This window comes from Coregonus clupeaformis, chromosome 13 (assembly GCF_020615455.1).
Source record: "Coregonus clupeaformis isolate EN_2021a chromosome 13, ASM2061545v1, whole genome shotgun sequence".
NCBI lineage: Eukaryota > Metazoa > Chordata > Actinopteri > Salmoniformes > Salmonidae > Coregonus > Coregonus clupeaformis.
In genome coordinates this window covers 20748825-20756642 of record NC_059204.1, presented here as the reverse complement: position 1 = coordinate 20756642, position 7818 = coordinate 20748825, and positions in this window count along the sequence as shown.

Sequence of the window (7818 nt, the reverse complement as noted above, 5' to 3'; positions counted from 1 at the left end):
CCCATTTTTACCACATTCTCGCCTGCATACACCTTTTATACCTCCTGTGCACATGCTGGCATGCCAGGAACGAGTGGTAGTAGTGGTGTGCAGATGTGGGAGGGCATCTATTTCAATAAATCCATTATTAATTCGTTTAGGCAGGTCCTAAGAAACATAAGACTAAAATGTATTTTCAAAAGAATAGAATGGCATATTTTGAGTTTAATTATGTTACTAATCTATGCAGTGTATATGGCTGCGGCATGCACATTAAATCAATAGTTATTTTGTTCATTAAACAGACTAGACACACAGTCAACACACATTATATAGTAGGCTAAGAATATAATTAAATATAACAGAATAAAATACAAATAATATTTTTCCCACACAACCACACTTGCATTATGGCAACAACATGTGGAACCCCTGTCATATAAAAAAAAAAGGTGATATTTTGAAACAGAGCCCAAGGCAAGCCCATGCTTTTTTAATCCAAGTTTCATCTCTTTCCTACCCTTACTCTGCTTTGTTAGGGAGCAGGCGTAGGGTCTTACATTCAGAGTATCTTCATCATTTGCAAAAGCATTTGAACACCCTCCGTGGGCTTTTGGGGTTGCTTATACGCGATCGAGCAAAATAATAGGCCTACACGGGATTTAGGCTACATTATTGCGTGCTAAATGTTTCTGATCAGTGATAGATGAGACAACGAATATATGAGCTATACCACCTCCACTTATTTGTCCAGCCAGACAATTAACCAAATATACAGATGGAGATTCAGTGAAATATAATCACATTGATTGATTAAGACAAGTCACAGGCTTTTGGTCTAGGCTAGGCTACTAAACGACTTCGAGTGAAGAGCAAAATAATCCACTTGTTAATCTACATAACATGCTGGCAAAATGTTCTGATCAGTGCTAATAAATGAGCCAACTAGACAAGATGATCATTAGCACCACTCAGCTCAATTTAGCTAACATTTCCCCAGCCTAATAACCAAAAGGAGATTCAGTGAGATAAAAAAAATCTGACATTGATTTATCAAGACCCCAAGCTTGTCTCAAAGCAGAGCAAAACGGTGCTGAAATAGTTGACCACATGTGGGTAGGCTATTGCTTCAATCAAATGTATTATAACAATTGGATGACATTGGGGTTTCAGTAAACAACAATTGGATGCCTTCAATTGCATTAGCCTACTTTATTACAATATTTTTGTCATTCAGTGATATTTATTCCCACAGTAATTCTTTATGGATCCATCCACTTGTGATTAAGAAAATAGTGGTGGGTTATGCGAAGAGATGGGTGAAGTGACATTCCTGGCAAAGTTTAGAACTACCAGGATGATAGTAGTAAAGGGCGCTGTCTAGCAACCATCAAGAGTTTAAGAGTGTAGGCATTAAGGCTACATTTAAGTGATAATGCCCGAGAAGCCTGTGTCTGGACGATATATTGGCAAGGGTGCTGTTACCCTGCCAATATATCCTCCAAACACCGACTTCGAGGGCATTATCACTTTTATGCAACGGGTTACCAACATATTCAAATAATGATTTACATATTTTCATTAAAAACGTTATTTTGATGAATTTATTCATACTATTTCATACTTCCACAAGATATAGTCCCTACACAAATCTAGGGTTGCTACCCAAGCCGTCTGGTCTTTTGTTGTAGAAGGATTACTGTTATACTATTCCAGGTATTCCTTAAAGAGGTAGGGTTTCAAGTGTCTCCGGAAGGTGGTCAGTGACTCCGCTGTCCTCGCGTCGTGGGGGAGCTTGTTCCACCATTGGGGTGCCAGAGCAGCGAATAGCTTTGACTGGGCTGAGCGGGAACTGTGCTTCCGTAGAGGTAGGGGGGCTAGCAGGCCAGAGGTGGATGAACGTAGTGCCCTCGTTTGGGTGTAGGGTCTGATCAAAGCCTGCAGGTAAGGAGGTGCCGTTGCCCTCACAGCTCCGTAGGCAAGCACCATGGTTTTGTAGTAGATGCGAGCTTTGACTGGAAGCCAGTGGAGTGTGCGGAGGAGCGGGGTGACATGAGAGAACTTGGGAAGGTTGAACACCAGACGGGCTGCAGCGTTCTGGATAAGTTGTAGGGGTTTAATGGCACAGGCAGGGAGCCCAGCCAACAGCGAGTTGCAGTAATCCAGACGGGAGATGACAAGTGCCTGGATTAGGACCTGTGCCGCTTTCTGTGTAAGGTAGGGTTGTACTCTGCAAATGTTATAGAGCATGAACCTGCAGGATCGGGTCACCGCTTTGATGTTAGCGGAGAACGACAGGGTGTTGTCCAGGGTCACGCCAAGGTTCCTTGTACTCTGGGAGGAGGAAACAATGGAGTTGTCAACCGTGATGCCGAGATCATGGAGCGGGCAGTCCTTCCCCGGGAGGAAGAGCAGCTCCGTCTTGCCGAGGTTCAGCTTGAGGTGGTGATCCGACATCCACACTGATATGTCCGCCAGACATGCAGAGATGCGATTCGCCATCTGGTTATCAGAAGGGGGAAAGGAGAAAATTAATTGTGTGTCGTCTGCATAGCAATGATAGGAGAGACCATGTGAGGATATGACAGAGCCAAGTGACTTGGTGTATAGATAGAATAGGAGAGGGCCTAGAACTGAGCCCTGGGGGACACCAGTGGTGAGAGCACGTGGTGCGGAGACAGATTCTCGCCACGCCACCTGGTAGGAGCGACCTGTCAGGTAGGACGCAATCCAAGAGTGAGCAGCGCCGGAGATGCCCAACTCGGAGAGGGTGGAGAGGAGGATCTGATGGTTCACAGTATCAAAGGCAGCAGATAGGTCTAGAAGGATAAGAGCAGCGGAGAGAGAGTTAGCTTTAGCAGTGCGGAGAGCCTCCGTGACACAGAGAAGAGCAGTCTCAGTTGAATGACCAGTCTTGAAACTTGACTGGTTTGGATCAAGAAGGTCATTCTGAGAGAGATAGCAGGAAAGTTGTCTAGTGATGTCACTCTCAAGAGTTCTGGAGAGAAAAGAAAGAAGGGATACTGATCTGTAGTTGTTGACATCGGAGGGATCGAGTGTAGGTTTTTTGAGGAGGGGTGCAACTCTCGCTCTCTTGAAGACGGAAGGGACATAGCCAGTGGTCAAGGATGAGTTGATGAGCGAGGTGAGGTAAGGGAGAAGGTCTCTGGAAATGGTCTGGAGAAGAGAGGAGGGGATAGGGTCAAGTGGGCAGGTTGTTGGGCGGCCGGCCGTCACAAGTCTCAAGATTTCATCTGGAGAGAGAGGGGAGAAGGAAGTCAAAGCATTGGGTAGGGCAGTGTGAGCAGGACCAGCGGTGTCATTTGACTTAATAAATGAGGATCGGATGTCGTCAATCTTCTTTTCAAAATGGTTGACAAAGTCATCCACAGAGAGGAAGGAGGGAGAGGAGGAGGATTCAGCAGGGAGGAGAAGGTGGCAAAGAGCTTCCTAGGGTTAGAGGCAGAGGCTTGAAATTTAGAGTGGTAGAAAGTGGCTTTAGCAGCAGAAACAGAGGAAGAAAATGTAGAGAGGAGGGAGTGAAAAGATGACAGGTCCGCAGGGAGTCTAGTTTTCCTCCATTTCCGCTCGGCTGCCCGGAGCCCTGTTCTGTGAGCTCGCAATGAGTCGTCAAGCCACGGAGCAGGTGAGGATAGGGGACATAGAAAGTCAAAAGATGCAGAAAGGGAGGAGAGGAGGGTTGAGGAGGCAGAATCAGGAGATCGCAGGGAGAAGGATTTAGCAGAGGGAAAAGATGATAGGATGGACATTCAGAGACTTGTCCCGAAGCCACTCCTGCATTGTCTTGGCTGTGTGCTTAGGGTCATTGTCCTGTTGGAAGGTGAACCTTCGCCCCAATCTGAGGTCCTGAGCACTCTGGTGCAGGTTTTCATCAAGGATCTCTCTATACTTTGCTCCGTTCATCTTTCCCTCGATCCTGACTAGTCTCCCAGTCCCTGCCGCTGAAAAACATCCACACAGCATGATGCTGCCACCACCATGCTTCACCGTAGGGATGGTGCCAGGTTTCCTCCAGACCTAATGCTTGGCATTCAGGCCAAAGACTTCAATCTTGGTTTCGTCAGACCAGAGAATCTTGTTTATCATGGTCTGAGAGTCCTTTAAGTGCCTTTTGGCAAACTCCAAGTGGTCTGTCATGTGCCTTTTACTGAGGAGTGGCTTTCGTCTGGCCACTCTACCATAAAGGCCTGATTGGTGGAGTGCTGCAGAGATGGTTGTCCTTCTGGAAGGTTCTCTGGAGCTCTGTCAGAGTGATCATCGGGTTCTTGGTCACCTCCCTGAACAAGGCCCTTCTCCCCCAATTGCTCAGTTTGGCCGGGCGGCCAGCTCTAGGAAGAGTCTTGGTGGTTCCAAACTTCTTCCATTGAAGAATGATGGAGGCCACTGTGTTCTTGGGGACCTTCAATGCTGCAGAAATTTTTTGGTACCCTTCCCCAGATCTGTGCCTCGACACAATCCTGTCTCTGAGCTCTACGGACAATTCCTTCGACCTCATGGCTTGGTTTTTGCTCTGACATGCACTGTCAACCATGGGACCTTAGGCATTTTAACATCATAGATTTAGCCGGTGGTAACTTGTGGAATAGACACCGGCTGGAATGCGGTTTTAACCAATCAGCATTAAGGATTAGACCCACCCGTTGTATTATTCATATTAAACCATAGGCAGAACTTTACCACAATCATGAGTAGGTCGGTTGGCAGAAATTAAAGTATAGGCTTTGTCGCCGGCAATACCTTTCATATATAAAGAAAAGTCGGCAAAAAGTTGGTGCTGAGGAGTATTTTTCTCCTCTAGTACAGGAGTAATAAAGGCCTAGTCCATTAACTTTGTGGAATTTATTAAAAAATATATATATACAGTGGGGAAAAAAGTATTTAGTCAGCCACCAATTGTGCAAGTTCTCCCACTGAAAAAGATGAGAGAGGCCTGTAATTTTCATCATAGGTACACGTCAACTATGACAGACAAAATGAGGAAAAAAATTCCAGAAAATCACATTGTAGGATTTTTTATGAATTTATTTGCAAATTATGGTGGAAAAAAAGTATTTGGTCAATAACAAAAGTTTCTCAATACTTTGTTATATACCCTTTGTTGGCAATGACACAGGTCAAACGTTTTCTGTAAGTCTTCACAAGGTTTTCACACACTGTTGCTGGTATTTTGGCCCATTCCTCCATGCAGATCTCCTCTAGAGCAATGATGTTTTGGGGCTGTCGCTGGGCAACACAGACTTTCAACTCCCTCCAAAGATTTTCTATGGGGTTGAGATCTGGAGACTGGCTAGGCCACTCCAGGACCTTGAAATGCTTCTTACGAAGCCACTCCTTCGTTGCCCGGGCGGTGTGTTTGGGATCATTGTCATGCTGAAAGACCCAGCCACGTTTCATCTTCAATGCCCTTGCTGATGGAAGGAGGTTTTCACTCAAAATCTCACGATACATGGCCCCATTCATTCTTTCCTTTACACGGATCAGTCGTCCTGGTCCCTTTGCAGAAAAACACAGCCCCAAAGCATGATGTTTCCACCCCCATGCTTCACAGTAGGTATGGTGTTCTTTGGATGCAACTCAGCATTCTTTGTCCTCCAAACACGACGAGTTGAGTTTTTACCAAAAAGTTATATTTTGGTTTGATCTGACCATATGACATTCTCCCAATCCTCTTCTGGATCATCCAAATGCACTCTAGCAAACTTCAGATGGGCCTGGACATGTACTGGCTTAAGCAGGGGGACATGTCTGGCACTGCAGGATTTGAGTCCCTGGCGGCGTAGTGTGTTACTGATGGTAGGCTTTGTTACTTTGGTCCCAGCTCTCTGCAGGTCATTCACTAGGTCCCCCCGTGTGGTTCTGGGATTTTTGCTCACCGTTCTTGTGATCATTTTGACCCCACGGGGTGAGATCTTGCGTGGAGCCCCAGATCGAGGGAGATTATCAGTGGTCTTGTATGTCTTCCATTTCCTAATAATTGCTCCCACAGTTGATTTCTTCAAACCAAGCTGCTTACCTATTGCAGATTCAGTCTTCCCAGCCTGGTGCAGGTCTACAATTTTGTTTCTGGTGTCCTTTGACAGCTCTTTGGTCTTGGCCATAGTGGAGTTTGGAGTGTGACTGTTTGAGGTTGTGGACAGGTGTATTTTATACTGATAACAAGTTCAAACAGGTGCCATTAATACAGGTAACGAGTGGAGGACAGAGGAGCCTCTTAAAGAAGAAGTTACAGGTCTGTGAGAGCCAGAAATCTTGCTCGTTTGTAGGTGACCAAATACTTATTTTCCACCATAATTTGCATTAAATTCATTAAAAATCCTACAATGTGATTTTCTGGATTTTTTTTTCTCAATTTGTCTGTCATAGTTGACGTGTACCTATGATGAAAATTACAGGCCTCTCTCATCTTTTTAAGTGGGAGAACTTGCACAATTGGTGGCTGACTAAATACTTTTTTCCCCCACTGTATTTCCAGCCTGCAAACAGTGGTGAATTGAAAGAGCCATCTGTTACACAAAACACCAAAAGGTGTAATGACATTTGTCGGTTATGCATCCACTGTTATCCGTGTCCATCTGGATGTTGGCCATTCATTTCTGCCTTGGCAAAATGTTGTTGTTTTGGTCCAACCACATCACATTTTGGTGTAATAGCCTACAAATTTCTTGACATTTTGTTTTAATTATTGTGATAGGCTCATGTTTTACCGGTATGGCCTACCCCCACTATTTATTTTGCTGGGACACCGTACCACCTTACTTTCACCCCTGAATATAAATGTCCATTGGGGTGTGGGCAGGGTAATTCCTCCTAAAATCCACAATTGACTCCTTTGTTTAGCTGAATTTGAGGGAGAGATTGTTTACCTGGCACCACACATTCAGTGCCTACCTCCTCCCTGTAGGTCGTCTTATCATTGTTGGTAATCAGGCCTACTACTGTCCTGTTATCAGCGAACTTGATGAAGTTGGAAGTGTGTGAGGCCACACAGTTGTGGGTATACAGGTGTACAGAAGGGGACTGAGGACCCACCCTTGTGGGGCCCCGTGTTGAAGATCAGTTTGGAGGAGGTAATGTTACCTACCTTCACCACCTGGGGACAGCCCGTCAGGAAGTCCAGGACCCAGTTGCATAGGGAGGAGTTCAGTCCCAGGGCGTTGTGGTTAGCACAATGGTATTGAGGGCACTATGGTATTGAAGGCCAAGCTGTAGTCGCTGAACAGCATTCTCACGTATGCATTCCTCTTGTCCAGGTGGATGAGGTCAGTGTGCAGTGCAATGGCGATTGCGTTGTCCGTGGATCTGTCGGGGATCTTGCGAATTGAAGGAAAGTTGGCAGGTGCACAGTGCACTGTTCAGATGCTGGAATTATTTTGGATGATCCGTCAAAGGTAATCTACTTTTTAAAGTGATTTGACAACCAGATGAAAACATGACTGGTTGTGTTCATGGCACATTCAAAAGGTAATACAGTTTTACAGTTAAATTACATGTCTTTACTATAAAAGCCTCAGACTGGCCCATGTAATCTTTCTTGATTATATGAGCCCGGTTTATAGCTGGTTCTAACATGCGTTCTTTGTCCTGATCTTGTCCACATTCTAAAGCATACTTTATGATTATTGATATATCAATGACTCATTCTGGCCGGTTTGGTGGACTGTCTCAAATAAAATGCTACATAAATACGCATTTACAAAGTTCAGTGATAGGTCACAGAATATGCCAGTTGCTGATTCAACCCCTGCCTTGCTCAAATCTCTCAAGAGCAATAGTGTCTGAACTGAACCCAGAAAGCGGCCGGTCGGTCAGTCAGTCCCC